The sequence below is a fragment of the Camelus ferus genome, chromosome 9, assembly GCF_009834535.1.
Source record: "Camelus ferus isolate YT-003-E chromosome 9, BCGSAC_Cfer_1.0, whole genome shotgun sequence".
NCBI classification, from domain to species: Eukaryota; Metazoa; Chordata; class Mammalia; order Artiodactyla; family Camelidae; genus Camelus; species Camelus ferus.
The window spans coordinates 55,047,418-55,066,718 of record NC_045704.1 but is presented as its reverse complement, the minus strand read 5'-3'; the positions used below and the strand labels follow the sequence as shown (position 1 = coordinate 55,066,718).

Sequence of the window (19,301 nt, the reverse complement as noted above, 5' to 3'; positions counted from 1 at the left end):
CAAACTCAGGACAACAAGAGTTCCCATCTTCTTCTAAAAAGGCAATATGTGCTTATCATGTGGCAGAACTATTTTAAATGCTCTAGAACATTCAGCAAAATGTTAAACCTCCAGGACCCTATGCAGTAGGTAATTTAATTTCTGTTTTACAAATGAAAAAAATGAGGCACAGAGTAGTTAAGCTGCTTGTCCCTGATCACTACCTGGCCAATTACAGAAGCCAAACTTGACTCCAAAGCCCAGTGCTCAGTTGGGTAGACAAGACGCATCCATATGAAAAGACAAGGAGCATAATCTGAGGACTAAGAGAATGGCCAGGACAGTTGATATTTTCACAGTTCCCTGAAGGGTAAGTGCTTCTGCAGAGAAGGCCTTGAAAGACTTGGTGGGGAAGGGAATTTCCAGACACCTGGACACTTAAAAAGGGGGACTGAGTTCCTGCATCTCTGAGCACTGGACAAACAGCAGAAGTAAAAGTGAAGTGCATCCAGGATGTGTGTGAACTCACAGAGCAGAGTTCCAAGTGGAAATCAAGGGCTTTGCCAACTGTATGAGCTAATGAATCTGGCTCTGGGTGTGCCAAGAAACATTCGGACAGGAAGATTCACGTTTATTTTCAGATCTAGAACAAATCTGATTGGGCTACAAGATCTGTCTGGAATATAGTCTCTTTCTACTGCACACAACTATAATGTCCATGGTTTTTCAGTATGTGTACCATGTATCACTGGTTCTGCTTGATGCTAAGAAGAGATTGAGTACAGGAAAAACAGTTCCATGGTTAAATAAGTTTTGTAAATGCTTAATAAAACAGAATTAAGGGGCTTTTTTTTTTCACTGAGGACTTTTCAGAGCCTCTATCACATGCACTGGGAATCTTCAAGAAGGTGCAATAGATTGCAAAGTTCACTAAATTACAGGATCAGAAACCACACTCTCACAACATACAATGTGGTCTCACAGAACTCCCTTCAGTTTTTATAAACGTGTATTCTCTCCTTTCTAGGCCTTTTCTACTCTTACTCCTCCTTCCCTATTACCTGCCAAACTCTTGTGTCATTTATTCTAGAAGTCTTCCCTGAACTCTCCAAACTGACTTAGGATCTCCAGCTTTATCTTCTCTAGGCATCTCCACTCCACTATCATGGCATCTGACACGCTTTATTGTTATTACCTACTTCATCTTCTGCTTTTCTTTCATGTGTCAGCTTGACTGGGCTAAGAGATGCCCAAATAGCTAGTAAAACATTATTTCTGGGTGTGTCTCTGATGGTCCTTTGGGATTATAAAATTAGCATTTGAATTGGTGGACTGAGTAAAGCAAATGCTACTCAGACATAAAAAAAGAATGAAATAATGCCATTTGTAGCAACATGGATGGACCTAGAGATGATTATTCTAAGTAAGCCAGAAAGAGAATGAAAAACTAAAAGTAGACTCTAAACTTATATTCCAGAAGCCACAATACATGGAGAAGACCATGTGAGCAGTATCAAGGGCCCAGGCTTCTACCCTCTGAGCAGACCCAGTGATGCCATGCAGGAGAGGGGTCTGGCTCCACAGGCCTCGCTTCATTCACTTGCTCCCTTGTGCTGGCAGTGAGCTGATCCCTTTCCAGTTGAGGCCCTCACATCATAGAGAGGACCTATGGCTCCAACTGGATGAATCTGGGCAAATGATCACCACAAAAGCAGAATATGTAAGACTGAGATCACACAGGTGATCTATAGTTGATAGCTATGATGATATAATTCTCCCAGTCCCTGGGTTGGATGAGTGTGTTAATCTGCTCAGGCTACCATAACAAAATACCATACACTGGATGTCTTGAACAACATAAATTTATTTCTCATGGTCCTAGAAGCTGGAAGTCCAAGATCAAGGCGCCAGCTGGTTTGGTAAGAGCTCTCTTCCTGGCTTGCAGACAGCTGTCTTTTGTCTGTGTCTTCACATGGTGGAGAGACAGCCGGAGATGGCAAGAGCATGTGAGAGAGAGAGCACATATTCTGGTATCTGTTTCTATAAGGAGTCTAATCCTATAATACTAGGGACTCACTTATGATCTCATTTAACCTTAATTACCTCTTTTTGCCCCTGTCTTCAAATATAGTCAGTGGGGTGGTTATGGCTTCAACATGTGAATTTAGGGGGACACAATCCAGCCCATAGCAGTGAGGAAGGGTGCGAAGGAGTTAAGTGATATTTATTGGGTGGGAAGAAGAGAAGTATTCTGACATCCTCAGTGATACAAACCGCTTAATTTGATTGTACCAGACATAACTTCAAACCTAAGCAGTACTTCATAGGAAAACACTACTAGAAAGATGGATGCCCAAACTAAATATTGATATTAGTGACCAAGGAAAGTAATCCAACCAATTAGGCAGAGAAACTTGCATTAGCTCTGAAGTCTTACCCAACACAGCATTATCTGCTCATGCATACATCATTTTTATCAGTCTCATAACTCTGCCTCTCAGGGAAATATCTAAGTGCTACAATCACTACAAGGGGAAAAGTTATATTCTAACCCAAAAAGGGATTATTTCTCTTATTCCATCCTCACTTCTCCTTTCCAAAAAGTATAAAACAGAGAAGCAAACATTCCCTCTTCAGTCCCTTCCTCTAACTCCATTCTCTTCAACAAACATTGAGAGAAGTGAGATCAGGTCTCCTACTATGACTCATTACTCAGACACCAAGGTGGCTTTCTTTTCCCTTCTGTTCCCTGAAACATGAGAGAAAGAGATAATGGAGGTGTTTCTTGCTTCTTTTTCTTTTTTTTCTCTTTCTGGCTCAGAGCGAGTACCAGTAACTACCCTTAGCCTAGAATTATGATATTACAATGTCCTAGTCTCTAAAACATGACTGTTGATATTTTGCTCTTATTTCAATTTTTCTTTTATATACATAATTTTAGTATATACCTTAAATGATTTTTGAAGAAGAGTATCAGTAATAAGTATATGCAATTACGTATTGTATACATATGCATATATGTATATATGCACATATAAAAGATTGTTTTACATGTATATTGTATATGTATACAATACATATTTGCATATAATAAAGAATACTATGCTTAATAATAATAGTTACTTTGACACAACATTGTAAAATGACTATAACTCTATAAAAAATGTTTAAAAAATAATAATAATTACTATTTATTGTGTACTTGCATGAGCCAGGCCTTCTGCTAGATGCTTTACCCCATCTCATTTAATCCCCACACAAGGCTATTCCTTGTCAGTAGATGAGGATGATTCACTAAGAGAGCCTCATCACAAGTCTAAGTCAGAATTTCTAGGTCAGAGTCAGACTTCAGGAAGAAATTGGTTGTAGAAGGCAGAAAGAGACACTGAGCCCAGAAGTACTTGTTCATTCACCAGATGCTGAGGACAGGGAGAGATATTGGAGCAAGGTGAGAATCAGGCAGCAGGCTGGAGACACCATGTGGCCAGGGAGTAGGGACAGTGACTAACATCCATTTACTCTGCAAACATTTCCAAACATCTTCCAACGCAAAGAGTTTAGGGATAGAGGATACCACAGCTCTCTAGTACATAAAGGAGAATGGAATACTGCAGGAAAACTGCTATACAGATCCAGGATCTCTTCAGCTTTGGAGGAAATAACTAGTAGGGGATCAAAGAATTCACTGACTATGGATTTAAGTGCCCAATATTCGATAGGTCCTCTGCTCATAAATGAGATATAAAGATGAATGAAACACTGCCATATCACTGCTCACCATCTAGCAAGGATAGAATAAGCACAAGAGGAGACTTCCTGGAGAAAGAGGACAACAAAAGTCAGCCTTATGCTCTCATGTTTATAACAAATTTATTCACAATAGCCGGAAGGTGGATGCGACCCAAGTGTTCTGTTGACAGATGAATGAATAAGCAAAATGTGATACGTATATACAATGGATGGAATATTATTCAGCCATAAAATGGAGGGGAATTCTGACACGTGTTACTGCATGAATGAACTTTGAGGACATTAGGCCAAGTAAAATAAGCCAGTCACAAAAAAGCAAATACTATTTAGTTATATTTATGTGAGGTAACTAGAGTAGTCAAATTCATAGAAACAGAAAGTAGAATTGTGGTTGCCAGGTTCTAAGGGAAGGGGGACAAGGAGCATTATTATTCAATGGGTAATTTCAGTCTGAGGAGATGAAGAGTTCTGCAGATGGAAAGTGGTGATGGTAGCGCAGTAATGTGAATGTACTTAAAGCCACTGAACCGTACGTTTAAAAATGGTTAAGATGGTAAATTTTATGTTATGTGTATTTTATCACAATTTTTTTTATTTAAAAATTCTTTAAAAGTAAGCCTTAGTGATCAGGGCATATCTTGACTTGTTGAAGACAGAACCAGGCAGACATGAATGAAAGCCAAAATTAATAATGATCACAAGTATAAGCAAAGAGTCAAGAATCAAGAGATCTGAGGGTACCTGGCAACCACTTGGAACAATACAACCTTAATGCCCACAGAAGCTCCATAGTTTAGACTGAGTTTTATGTGGTATCTGTGGAGGAAGAAATGGCACCAGGTTTGGCCTTGCTAAAGAAAAGCTAAGAAAAGAGAATATTAGTTTAGATACAAGGAAGCAACAATATCTAGGCCACCTCATATATGGTGGTCACCTGGGAATCACGGGGTCTTGCCCATATCTTCCTTTGTCTCTTTGCACCAACCACCCTAAGACTGGTATTTCAGGTTACTTTCAAGAAGGTGCCATAACCCACCATATTATTTAGCAGGAGTATGCAGAAAGCATAAGCAGAAAGTAGAGAAGCCCCCTACCTATTCATTCATGGTTCATGGGAAATTCCTAATATCTGCCTAAGTTATCAGGACCCAATTTTCAGGGGTTTGTAAAATGTGAGCCCTGTTAGGGTTCCCCTCAAAACAGAGCCTAAGACAGGATGGGTGCAGCTAGTTTATTTTGGAAGTGATCTCAAGTGATTGAAGGAAGTGAGGAACCCAGGAAAGTAAGAAAAGCAGGGAGGAAAAGACCAAAAAAGGTGCATAATTGGGGTTCCAGCTCTTGGTCAAAGGGCTCAATTCCTCCAGGAGCTCCAGAGATAAACGCAGGATGCCTCCCAGCACTACCCACCTGAAGGACAAAGGCTGGGGCATTCATCCACAAGCTCCGATTGTTTATTGGTTAAGATTGACCTCATGCACATCAACTCCTTGACATTTCCAGGGTGTTTTCAGAAGCCAACCATATGGTGGTAGCTCAGGAAGGTCCTGAGGGCAGAACACAGAAAGGAACTCTGTACTTCTACACCTCAGATACGATGCTTCCTGGTGAATCTGAGCTTCATAGAATTGTCCTCCACAGCTGTGGTTGAGATCAGAAATGGGTATTATATACAGGACACCAAAAGTATCTGTTCTGTGGAGCTTTGGCATCCTAGGAAACTCAAAGAAGAAGGGTTACCACTGAAAATTCCACATGCCTATTTCTTTTTGTGATATCTGGACTTACTGTGCCCCTCCTCCCACATACACCAAAGAATATGAGCTTTTCTTGTTGTTTTGGTACTTGGTCCCTCTCTTTTGTCCAGATGATTACCAAACTATACAGATTATATACACAACAGAAGAAATACACTTTAAATATTTCACAATAAGAAAGAGCAGATCACCTCCAGCAAACAATTTTAATAATTTTATAAATGTAGATATATTGGAAAGATAAGAGTATAATATTGCTTCATCCTGGAGTAATTTTGTCTCCAGATCAGCAATGCTTTCAGAGAGATCCAGAATAATCCCCAAATTCTGACCAAAACTACCCAAACAAACCAGCTATGGTAGCCAAGGAGATGCACCCAGAGCTCCTTTCAAGGGAAAGTCAGCCACAAGGAGTTCAGGTAGCTGAAAGCTTCCAGCCTTAGGCTGCCCCTCAGTGTTCAAGCCAAGGCTGAAGCCTGCTTGGGCAGCTCCTAATCAATGATTGCACACAACATAGTGGAGAGTAGAGCTCAACAGTCTCTGTCTGAGATGATCCTCTAATGGGTAATCTTTACTCTGAAGCTCCCCATCTGCACAGCTGAGACTTTCTCATATTTACTCTACTAGGCTGAGGCTCTTCCTACCCAATCCCTCTTTCCATCCCCCTCTCCTTCTGCAAGTGTCAGAATTTCACTGTGGCCCAAAGGCCTTTCAGATGACAAAACTGACCCTGAGAGATGCAGTGTACCCTGCCCAGTCTCTCTCAGCAAATTCATGCTAGAGTTGGAAGCAGCATGCACAAATCTCTGAGCTCCTAGCACAGCGCTCCACCCAGTCACACAACCAAATATCATACTTGTAGACATATCAGTTGTCTCAGTAGGTGCTCAGCCAGCCAGCTATAAGTCTTCACATCTCCATTTGCGGTACTATAAAATTGAGAAGACACTTGCTTCACAACAGCTCTCAGGGATTAGGTGAAGAGGAATAAAATATTTCTGGTAGCTGGAAGAAAAGCCATAAATAAATACAGAACTGTGCAGTCAGCTTTCACTTATTGGGGCAAGTGGATGGGTGCACTGGTGCAGAAACACAGCCTAGGGCTTCTATGACTGCATCCAGACATCAAAAACAGAAAGATGGGGCTCAGGGAGCTAAGAGGGAGCCCCAGAGTAACCCTGCTGAGCCAGGTCAGTCTGGGTCAGTACTCTTAATATGTGCTTTTCCAAATCAAAAAAGAGCATAAGGAAGCTGTCCATAGGTAAATGGCTTTTAAGCATATGAAGAGATAGATGTTCGTCGAGCTCACTCAAAATTACAACAAAACAAACTTTAACAATGAGATAGTATTATGAATTCAAATTAATAGAGTCTAGTTGCAGTATTGGTGGATGTGTGTAGAAAAACTCTATTAGTGCAATTGTAAACTGTTGAAATTTGTCCAGGGGGAAATTTGGCAATTTCTACTAAAATGTGAAGTGCAGTACAGCTGGGCCCAGACATTGTGCTTCTAAGACTTTATGATATAGATCTACTTGCACAAATACACAAATGCACAGGATGGTCACTGAATCATAACTTGAAGTAGCCAGTCACTGGAAATAAACTAAATGTCCACCATTACAAAAAAGGTTAAACAAAGTATAGTTAGTATGCAATGTTGGGCGCTAGAACACAATGTAGCTGTGATAGAGAAAGACAAAGTCTAATGGGATGATATGGAATAGTCACTAAACTGTACAGTTAGCAGAAAGGAAAATGGAGAATTGGGTTATCATTTGTTTATAAATAAATATCTACATACAAATTTACATATATAAATATATACATACGTACATATATGCATATGCTTATATATGCCAAGAATACTTTGGGAAGAAAACATAAGAAATTGGTTAAAAGTAGCTACTATTCTAAGAGACTGACGGTGGGAACGAAACATAGTTTTCATTGTATAACTTTTATACTTCGTATTTTTACCATGTCTTTGTCTTACTCATTTGAAGAAAAAAACTTGCTAAAATGTGTGTTTTCTCCTTATAACACTGCTCATGGCAGCAAGAGTAAAAACAAAATTAATAATAACAACCAATGTGTGATTACTACTTATACTCCACATAACACTTTCCCATCCAATGGACTGTGAAATTGTGACATTCTCCCCTTCCCGGCCACCAGGATTACACGTTGCTGTTGTGTTATGAACATTGAGACAAAAATTCAATATTTCAGTATCTTTTCAAAGAAAGCAGAAACACACAGAAGATGCCACATTCATCCTTGCTGAAGTTCCAGATCCAGCTGAGGCCCCACACCCAGTGCATTTAAGACATGCAGACATCTTCCATATCCTCATTCTTTGATAAAGTCTGACAACACACGTGAGTGGGCAAAAAGAAGGGAACAGGCTGAGTACCATAGCATGGACATGAGCAAAGAGGATGGTGGTTAGAGATGAAAGGGCATGACATCATCAGCAACAGAAACCTAGACCTGGAAATAAGATATTCACCATCCTCAACCAGCTATTCACAGAAACTTTAGGGAGAATAATGAATTTTTCATAGGATGTAGAATAGACATCTCCAGACAATCTAAAATCCCATGTTTCTAAAGCCCTGTGCCTGTACCTCATTCCTGATTTGAACGGTAATCTGTATGTTCATATGCCTGTGAACTCACAAACTTTTAGCTCTTTGAGGGTAGAACCATTCAATACCTGACACAATGCTTGCAATGAATTTTTTAAATTGATAGCAGATTTTATTTGGGGGCAATGCATTTTTACAATTGATAACAAATTTTATTTGGGGGCAACGCATTTTTTAAATTGATAACAAACTTTATTTTTGGAAGTTTGAGATTTACAGAAATATTGCAAAGATACTATAGAGTCTCCATAAACCTCACAGATTCCTATTATTAACATCTTCCATTACTATGGTACATGTATCACAATTAATGAACCAATGTTCAAACATTATTATTAACTAAACTCCATATTTTATTCAGATTACCTTCATTTTTACCCAATGCCCCTTTACTATTTCAGGATCATCCAGGTTACCACAATATATTTAGTCACCATGTCTCTTTAGGCTCCTCTTGGCTATAACAGTTTCTCAGAATTTCCTTGTTTTTGATGACTTTAACTGTTTTGAAGGGTGCTGATAAGGTGTTTTGTAGAATGTCCCACAATTTCAATTTGTCTGATGGTTTTCTTATGAGTAGACCAGGGTTATGGGTTTTGGAGAGGAAGATCTCAAAGGTAAAATGTTACTGTCATCACACCGTATCAAGAGTACCTGGAAACCATAAGCAAAACAAAAAGACAACCTACAAAATGGGAAAATTATTTGTAAAAGATGAGACTGACAAGGCCTTAATTTCCAGAATATTTAAACAGCTCATACAACTTAATAACAAAAAACAAACAACCCAACCCTAAAATGGGCAGACCTAACCAAGCAATTCTCCAGTGAAGACACACAAATGGCCAATAGGCATATGAAAATCTGCTCAATATTGCTAATTATCAGAGAAATGCAAATCAGAACTATAATGAGGTATCACCTCACACCAGTCAAAATGGCCACCATTCAAAAGTCCACAAATGATAAATGCTGGAGATGGTGTGGAGAAAAGGGAACCCTTCTACACTGTTGGTGGGAAGGTAGTTTGGTGCAGCCATTATGGAAAACAGTATGGAGATTCCTCAAAAAACTAAAAATAGACTTAACATATGACCCAGCAATCCCACTCCCGGGTATATACCCAGAAGGGACTCTAATTCGAAAAGATACATGCACCCCAATGTTCACAGCAGCACTATATACAATATCAAGACATAGAAGCAACATAAATGTCCATCAACAGATGACTGGATAAAGAAGTTGTGATATATTTATACAATGGAATACTACTCAGCCATAAAAAAGAACAAAATCATGCCTTTTGTTCTTTATCAAAGATTAGTTGACTATATTTATGGGTATCTATTTCTGGGCTCTCTGTTCTGTTCTATTGATCAATTTGTCTATTCTTTTGCCAAACCACACCATCTTGAAATATGGGCTGTGTCAGTCCTCCTACTTAGTTCTTCACTTTTAATATTGTGTTAGCTATGGTAGGCAGCCTTGTGCTTCTTCATACAAACTTTAGAATCAGTTGATATCCATAAAATATCTCTCTGAGATTTTTACAGGAATTACATTGAATCTATAGATCAAGTAGGAATGAAGTAACATCTTCACTATATTAAGTCTTTCAATCCATGAACAAGGAATATCTATCCATTCATTTAGATCTTTGACTTCTTACATCAGAGTTTTGTAGTTTTCCACATAGAGTTTCTATATATATTTGTTGGATTTATACCTAAGTATTTCATTTTGGGGGTCCTATTGTAAATGTTATTTTTCATTCCAAATTCCAATTGTTCATTTCTGGTATATAGGAAAACAATTGGCTTTCGTATATTACTTTGTATGCTGTGACCCTGCTAGATCGCTTGTTAGTTAAAAGAATTTTTGTATTTTTTGTGACTTTTCTAAATAGACAATGTTGTCTGAAAACAGTTTCATTTCTTCCTTTCCAACCTGCATATATTTGGTTCCCTTTTCTTGTCTTATTATACTACCAAGGTCTTCCAGTAAAATGTTAAATAGGGGTGGTGAATGTGATTGCCAATTTTTTGTGTTAACTTGACTGGCCATGGGGTGCCCAGATTATTTCTGGTTGTGTTTGTGAAGGGTGTTTCCAGATGAGATTAGTATTTGCATTAGTGGACTCAGTAAAGTCGACTGCCCTCCTCAACACTAAGAACCTGAACAGAACAAAAATGAAGGAAGATTTCACCTTTTTTCCTGCCTCATTGATTGATCTGGGACATCTCATTTCATCTCTTCTTGCTCTCAGACTGGGATTTATACCATTTATACCATTAGCAACCCTAGTTCTCAGACCTTTGGGCTCAGACTAAATTACATCACCACCTTTTCTGAGTCTCCAGGTATAGACAGCAGATTGTGGGACTTCTCAGCCTCCACAATTATATGAGTCATGTCCTCATAGTAAATCTCCTTTTAGGTATATACATGTCCTACTAGATCTAGTTCTCCGGGAAACCTTGGCTAATACAGTGAGAAAGGACACGCTTGCCTTGTTCTCAAACTTAGGGGGAAAGCATTCAGTTTCTCACTATTAAGTATGATATAGGTTTTTGTAAACATTCTTTATCAAGTTGAGGAATTTACCCTCTATTTCTGACTTGCTGAGATTTTTATCTTACAAAGATGCATCACTAGATTCCTCCTTCATGGATGACTTGTTGTGCCATCTATCAGTTCCATCAAGGCATGCCTCCTCAGCCACAGAAAGCTCCCTTGCCCAAGGGTGCATTTTTCTTGCGGCAGCCCACATTCAGTGACTGATAGAGGTGTGGTGTAAAGACATAGCCACTTCAGTACAATGAGGGTCAACTCTGTTGGATAACATATGCTCAGAACTCCCCATGGAGTGAGGGAAAGCTTTGTCTGGCCTGTATCACAGTTCAACTTCTCCCTCAGCCCATCCCTGCTTCTTATCCCTTTCATAGGTGTTGATTTCCAATAAACACCTTGCACACTAAACTCTACCTCAGTGCCTACTTCCAACAACTCAACCTGTGACTCTCCTTACAGAGTAAAATCATTTTCCATGCTACTCCACAAAAGACAGGGTGGATTTTTTTTTTTTTTTTTGCCCCTACCAGACCATTAGCTTCATAAAAAAAAAAAAACTTTAGGAATAGAGTCACAACAATAGGAAACAATTTCTCTCCCATTTGGTTATCACTTGAGAGTGCAAAATTTTAATGCTTGGCTGCAGGGTCTGTAGGGATTCTAAAATGGCCTGGCTTCTACACTAAGACAAAGGAAAAATCCAAGTGGGCAGATGTTACAAGCAGAAAGTCTCTTCCAAAAGTAGCACCACTGCAAAAAAAAAAAAAAAAAAAAAACACCAGACATAAAGCCAAAGAGTTCATCAAAGGGATTACAAAGATGAAACTCAAGTTGGAATCAGAGGATTGACACTAATGATTCTAGTTCAACATAACAAGAAACAAAGTGCTACCACTTGGAACAGCATCCTACATATAGCAGTAGGTGTTCAATAAATATTTGCTGAAGGAACTAATGAACACTATTTTGGACTTAGAAGTACTGGCTTCTGTTCCCAGCTTTGGACATGTGGTATATGACTAAGGGCCAACTCTCAAATTGTGATAAGGCTATGTTTCATTTCCATGTATTCAACTTTCAAGCAATCCACACATTGATACTCTATTGGTTTAACTCCATAATTAAGAGCTTTTTTACATTTGTACATGGTTGGCTATTTCACAGTAACACAGCTGGCCAGATACATCCCCATTTTTGAAGGTAAAGCAATGTTTGTGCAATTATATTAATATTTTATTGCATGTTTCCCTTATTAGGTTACAAAAGTGAGTGGAGAAAGGAAAAATTAAAATGCTGATACCCGTGATAAGGAGCAGAGGTCTCATTAACTCACTGCAATTAAGACAAAGATAGAAATCATTGGGCCTGTGGAAAGTGATAGGTCATTAGCCTCAATCAGATGCTCATTGACTTCAAGCTGGTCAACCTTCTGAAGGGAAAGAACAAAATGAAAGAACATGTATGGAAAGTATGAATCATCAAGGACAATGCCTAAAAGGCAAAGTGTTATTAGGGATGTTAGTAAGTTTTTCAGCTGTATGATAACAGAACCCACATGAAATCTTGTTTAAGTTTTATACATTTGACTTGCCACAAGTTTTCAAGAGAATATTATGTGCAAAATCAGGGGACTGCCTATGTAAATGCATGGACTTTCACTCTTAAGAGTTGTTGTATATCTCACATTAGAAAATAAAATCTCTGATTGCAATACCATTCTGTCATATTTAGATATGCCTTGCCATTTTTGTAAGTACAAATATATTGGTAATTTTGTTGACCTAATACCAATAAATACAGATAGATAGGTATAGGTATCAGTGTACATGTAGGTATAGGTGTAGGTGTGGGTATAAGTGTAGGTTATAAGTATGGATACAGGTACTCAGGCACCTTAGCATACTCCTTTTTCCAGAACGTGGTCTATGAGAAAGAGTGTTTAAAAAAAGAAAAGAGGAAAGTCTGAGAGGGACAACAGGATAGGGAAGTGAGAAAAGAGAAAGGGAGACTCCTAGGCCCAATTCCTAGACCTTTCCCTAATATTGACCATCTCTCTTTCTTCAGAGCTCCATCATCCTACTTACTCTGCTTCTCTTTCACCTCTAGGCCACCTTCCCTCCTATTAAGGCCTGAACCCAACTATCCTAGGGTCATGTATTTTAATCAGGACTTTGGTTCCCAACTATCCTACCTGGAAAGATTCAAGCCTGGAAGATGAAGGAAGCTCAGCCTTTAGCCTGCTTATCTATCAGGTGGAAAAGTATCTGAGGACAATGGGTAGATGAAGACAGTGGCCTCTTATATCTCAATAAAATACAATAATAAAAATATAACCATTCAACATTTTCTTAAGTAAATGCAGAAAATCCTTATTGTCATTATGCTCTTATATTTCACTGATGACATAAAAGCATTTTGAAGAATGCACAGGAGGCACTTTTCCACTTGCAAATTTAGCATTCATGGTTTTGACGACATAAGAGAGATCCTGGAGGACTATGACATGTAGCAATTTGTAATTTTGTTAAAGCACTAGTTTAAGTCATCCCCACTGTGAGCTGGCATGTGAGAAATTAGTCATTTAGGTAGTGAGTGAGCCAGTATCTGCATTTTGATGTCAGTTTGTTGCTCTCTAGTGCTTTCCATAAATCTGGGGAGTTCTTGGAAGTCTCAGGACAAACACTAAAGAGCCTACTGTATAGCTCAATACTGTTAGGTGTTAGAATCACAACATGCAAAAATGCACATTGTCTCCCATAATGCAGATAAATCTCACTAGGATGACCACACCAGGCTACCACAGCCACTTGCAGGTGTCCAGAGTGGTCAAAACCAGGTAACTCACCTCTATTTTACATACTGCCAGGGCATTGGGCAAATTATGCATAATAATTTGCATAAAAATCTAGCATTACCTTGTTTGCATCATATGAACACTGACTGTTAAAAATATTATTAAAAATATTTTGTCCACCAGTATTGAGCACTGGTATGCTTCTCCATTTGTAGTAGAGACTGTCACTGCCTGCAATGTTTATCCTCTACCTCTTTCTTGCTAACAGTCCCTCAATGTTGTCCATGGCAGCATTAAATCCAGTCCCCACTTTATTCACTCCCCTTATGTCTAGGGGTGACCTATAAATCCAGTTCTGGCTAAAGAAATGTAAGAGGAAGCCATCTGGAGAAATTCTGAAAACTTTTTGCTTTCCTACAAAAGGGACAGATGTCAAAACCATTCCTACCCTCTCTTCCTGCCTTGAATATGGACATGAGGTCCAGAACTGTGGCAGCCTTCTTGCAACCATGAGGCAATAGGCAACAGAGAAAGGCCAGGAAAATTACAGTGATGATGGGTTTTGAGCCACTGAACAACACTATCAGACTTCTTTGTGTAAGAAAAATAAAACCTTATTCTCTTTAAACCATTGTGAATCAGTACATCTGTTTCTAGTGGCTGAACAAATACAAATACACCATTCATTAAAAAACACACACTTTGAATACATGATTCCTAAAGGCTCTCTAGTCCCATATTCTATGATTGTAGAAAGTTAAGAGGCTCTTCGAGTGGTAAACTCAATCTCTCAGACTCACTTACTTTACCCTTCTACTTGGGGCATAGAGCTTCCAAAGGGCTCTTCAATTTTTGACACACTTCTTCTACAGGGTGTTCATACTCCAAGAGACTTTTATCTATGATGTGTCATGATATCATGATATCTGTCTCATCTTTCATGTCATATCTCAGTTACCATTGAATTATTTCAGGAAGGAGATGAATCCTCAGGAAGGACTGGCAAAGGCTGTTAGTAGTTTTCTGAATCATATTAGAAACCAGAGCAGCCTGAGGCTTCAGAAAAGGGAACACAGTGAGTAAGCGTAAAGAAACAGGGCCACGCCATAGTTCCTGTAATAAGTCTATGCGTGTGCCACAGAATACTAAGCTAAGCAAACTCTTTTCTAGGAGCTCTACCAACTAGAAGACATAAAGATGGTGCTTCGTCTACAGGGAAATAGAAATTAACTCAATTATACTAACATTATGAAAGCACCTACCACAGGCCAGATCCTATGAGAGGAACAAGGGACACAAAAAGGGATAATGCCAAAGCCATGCTCTATGATGAGACATGCATTTCTTTGAGCAATAAAAATTCTCTGTTTCCATTTTTTATCCAGGTAAGGATGTAATAATTTCATCTACCTTGGAGTTTCAATGTCTCTCCACTTGTATTACTAAGCCAGATGCTGTTTACTATACTTCATGCTGCGGGTGCTGGGAAAAGGGGGAAAAGTAAGTAGATTCGTTAACATACCATTCATCCTCAGCCTACGCCATTCCGCAGGCAGGATGCCCAGCCTGGATGTCAACTTTTTACAAGTAACAACTGAAACTGTCAGTTATCTTGATGAGCAGCGCTCTGGTGAAAGAGAAGCATAACTGGGGGGTAAAATGTTAGTGAGCTAATTTTTTTCACCAGCAACAAGAACAAAACATCTTTCTGGGGATAATGTACTTACTGTTACTGTTTGGTATATAACACAGAAATCCCAAATAATACAAGAATGAAAATATCAAATTCCTCAGCTTTTAGGAGAAGTAGAACATACATATCTCAGGTTTCAAAAAAATACAGAGATTCATGGAACCCTATTACTTTCTTTCTTTACAAGGTGTTTGTGGGTTTGGTTGTTTTTTATTTTGTTTTGTTTTGTTTTCTGGCCTGTTTTTAAACAGAAAAACTCTGGTATTTATTTTTCTTTGGTATTTGTATGCTTAAGTACAAGTAGGATTATAAAAAGACCCCAGTGTTTAAGCCTGAAGGCAAAAATGATATGAATTTAAATGATCTGTGATATTGTCCTCTAAACTCTGGAAGGCTTGTTATTCAGAGCACCAAAGTGTAATTTTTTCCATCCCTCCTAGTTTATAAACCTAAGACCCTAGCAACCTGTCCACTCTTTTTTTTTTAACATTTTTATTGATTTATAATCATTTTACAATGTTGTGTCAAATTCAGTGTAGAGCACAATTTTTCAGTTATACATGAACATATATATATTCATTGTCACATTTTTTTTCTCTGTGAGCTACCGTAAGATCTTGTATATATTTCCCTGTGCTATACAGTATAATCTTGTTTATCTGTTCTACATTTTGAAATCCCAGTCTATCCCTTCCCATCACCCACCCCCTTGGCAACCACAAGTTTGTATTCTATGTCTATGAGTCTATTTCTGTTTTGTATTTATGCTTTGTTTTGTTTTTTGTTTTTTTTTTTTTAGATTCTACATATGAGCAATCTCATATGGTATTTTTCTTTCTCTTTCTGGCTTACTTCACTTAGAATGACATTCTTCAGGTGCATGCATGTTGCTGCAAATGGTGTTATGTTGTCCTTTTTATGGCTAAATAGTATTCCATTGTATAAATATACCACATTTTCTTTATCCAGTCATCTGTTGATGGATATTTAGGCTGTTTCCATGTCTTGGCTATTGTAAATAGTGCTGCTATGAACATTGGGGTGCAGGTATCATTCTGAAGTAGGGTTCCTTCTGAATATATGCCCAGGAGCGGGATTCCTGGGTCATATGTAAGTCTATTCCTAGTCTTTTGAGGAATCCCCATACTGTTTTCCACAGTGGCTGCACCAAACTGCATTCCCACCAGCAACCTGCCCACTCTTGACCAAGCTTTAAAATCCAGCTCAAATACTGAAATCCTGATGGAGGATTCCCTACCTCTTAGCAGTGCTAATGTTTCTTTTCTCCAGTTTCCATCCCTCTTCTGCCTATCTCTCATCTGGCCCTTCTCACACTGTCTTCTAATTGTTGTTTACCTTCTGTCTTCCCTCTAGACAGGGACTAAGTTTGTTCAGCTTTGTACTCCAGGGCTTTGTACAGTTTCTAGCGCATAGAATATCCTCAATATGTGCTTGCTGAATGGGAAAAGGAAGGGCTGAATTTGGGAAGAGTGGAGCATTTTGGTGGATGCTTAATACTCAAAGAGCAAGGACTCCACAGTAGAGCCAAGTGAAGGGCTCTGGCTCTTAGGACCCAGCAGAGGGCAGCAGAGAACCAAGGAGCAAAAGCTAACTCTGGGAAGAAAGTTCTCCTGAGATTACCAATGGGAGGGAGGACAATCCTAATGTCACCAAAAATAAGTGGCACATCATTCAGAGATCATGGGATATACTGCTAAGACGCTGATCCTGGCAGGACTGTATGAGGAGGCTAAGACCCATAAGAGATACCCACAGTGGGTCCAAAATAATTTGGACAGATTGTATGGTGGGGAACAGGACTTCATCTGAAGGTTCACAATCCTGGCCCCTCAGCTGACCTCAAGGTCTTGGGACCCTGGAGGGAGATAATGGATGGAGAACAAACCAAACATCTTACATTTTGGATCACTAATTGAAAGCTAGGACTCTGCAGAGAGGTAAATATTAGACAGTCCAAAGGCCACTGAGGTGGGAGTTGAGGAGGAAGAAAAACTCGAATGAAAAGGCTACAATAAGGAGAAAGTTTCACTGTTCAGCTCAGGAACTCCAAAAGCACAGGACCTGAATGAGAGAGGATGACACAGCTGTGTTTTGAAGGAACCAAACCTCTCCCTTTTCCCTCTTGGCCCAGACAAGCCACACCTGGTAGGATTCTGCCACTCAGCACTAAAATACATCCTTCCCTTTTAAATTCAATGCAAAAATCTCCCAATTGTCCCAATTACCACCTGAACCAATCAACTGTCCTGTCCCCTCACTAAACAATGCTCCAAAGTCAGTCAAAGTTCAATTAACCAGGAGTAGAGAATTTAAAACAAATAAACCCAAACCACATAGTAGATGCTCTTTAATATTTGTTGAATAAAAAACGAATACATTAGTAGCCAGTTTTTTTCATTATGGATTTTGCATCTTTTGTGTTTGGCTTAATCTAACTTAGCAAAAACTTTGCATTCCATCCTGTGCATATGTGTAATCAGCCATGCCATGAAAGATTTGTAGTCATTGGCCATTGTTTAACTTACAAAATGTAAACCATACAAAACTGAAAGTTAACTATATTTTATCTGTATTTATCTGTTATTAACAGCATTTTTTATGCTGTTGACTTCTTCAGCTTGAGGTCAGAGACGTCATCCAATCCCATACCAAAGAAATAGCCCCTTTTTTCAACAACATGAGCTCAGTGGTATTCTTTAACTTGAATGCAGTATCCTCTTATACACAAAGAAGAGGGAGAGAAAATAACCAATTTGATATAGTCATACATTCATTCTTTCACACCCTGGCAAAGTAACATCTCTCAAACACCAGAATTAAGCACATCACCATAAGGTTTAACCAATCATTATACATATATCTCAGTAACAGCTAGGCCCCTTTTGGAGGGGCTTTTTTTTCTTCCAGTTTTATTGAGATATAACTGACATACAGCACTATATAAGTTTAAGTTGTACAGCATAATGATTTGACTTACATATATCATGAACTGATTACCACAATAAGTTTAGTGAACATCCATCATCTCATATAAATACAAAATTAAAGAAATAGAAAAAAAATGTTTCCCTTGTGATGAGAACTCTTCGGAATTAATCTTAACTTTCTTATATAACATACAGCAGTGTTAATTATATTTATCATATTGTGCATTGCATGACTAGTACTTATTTATCTTATAAATTTAAGTTTATACCTTTTGACTGCCTTCATCCAATTCCTCCTCCCTCAATCTACCACCTCTGGTAACCACAAATCTGATCTCTTTTTCTATGTGTTTGTTTCTTCGTTTTTGAAGTATAATGGCCAACAATTCTTTGTTAGTTCCTCTTAGACAATGTAGTGATTCGATATTTCTACACATTTTTAAATGATCACCATGATAAGTCTATTTACCATTCGTGGCCAAACAAGGACATTATATAATTACTGACTTTATTCTCCATACTGTATATTTCAAACCTGTGACACATTTATTTTGCACCTGAAAGTTTATCTTAATCTCCCTCATCTGTTTCTCTCTTCCTCATTCCTCTTCCCTCTGACAAATACCTGTTTGTCTCTGTATCTATGACTCTTTTGTTTAGTTATGTTTAGTTTTGTTTTTTAGATTCCACATATAAGTGAAATTGTACAGTATTTGTCTTTCTCTGTCTGACTTATTTCACTGAGCATAATAACCTCTACGTCTAACCATGTAGTGATAAATAGCAAGATTTCATTCTTTTTATAGCTGAGTAATATTCCTCTGTGTGTGTGTGTGTGTGTGTGTGTGTATTCTGTATCTTCTTCATTCATTCATCTATTGATGGACACTTAGGTTGTTTGCATATTTTAGCTATTGTCAATAATGCTGCAATGAACATAGGGGTGCATAGATCTTTTCTAATTAGTGTTTTCATTTTCTTTGGATAAATACCAGAAGTGCAATTGCTGACTTGTATAGTAGTTCCATTTTTAATTTTTTGAGGAATCTCCATACTGTTTTCCTATAGTGGCTGCACCAAACTACATTCCACATCCTCACCAACACTTGTTATTGTTGTCTTTTGATGACAGCCATTCTGACAGGTATAAGGTGATATCTC

General features: G+C 38.4%; 2 long non-coding RNA genes across 2 annotated transcripts in view; both read right to left on the bottom strand.

Moving 5' to 3' along the window:
- Nucleotides 1-19,301, bottom strand: part of LOC116665841 — a 175,620-nt gene that overhangs the window by 109,669 nt on the left and 46,650 nt on the right. The window lies entirely within an intron of this gene.
- On the bottom strand, nucleotides 1,014-18,922 carry LOC116665843. The gene is made up of 3 exons (XR_004322579.1): nucleotides 18,454-18,922; nucleotides 2,469-2,473; nucleotides 1,014-1,025 (listed from the first exon to the last, which is right to left on the bottom strand). It is a non-coding gene; the product is annotated as an uncharacterized LOC116665843 (long non-coding RNA).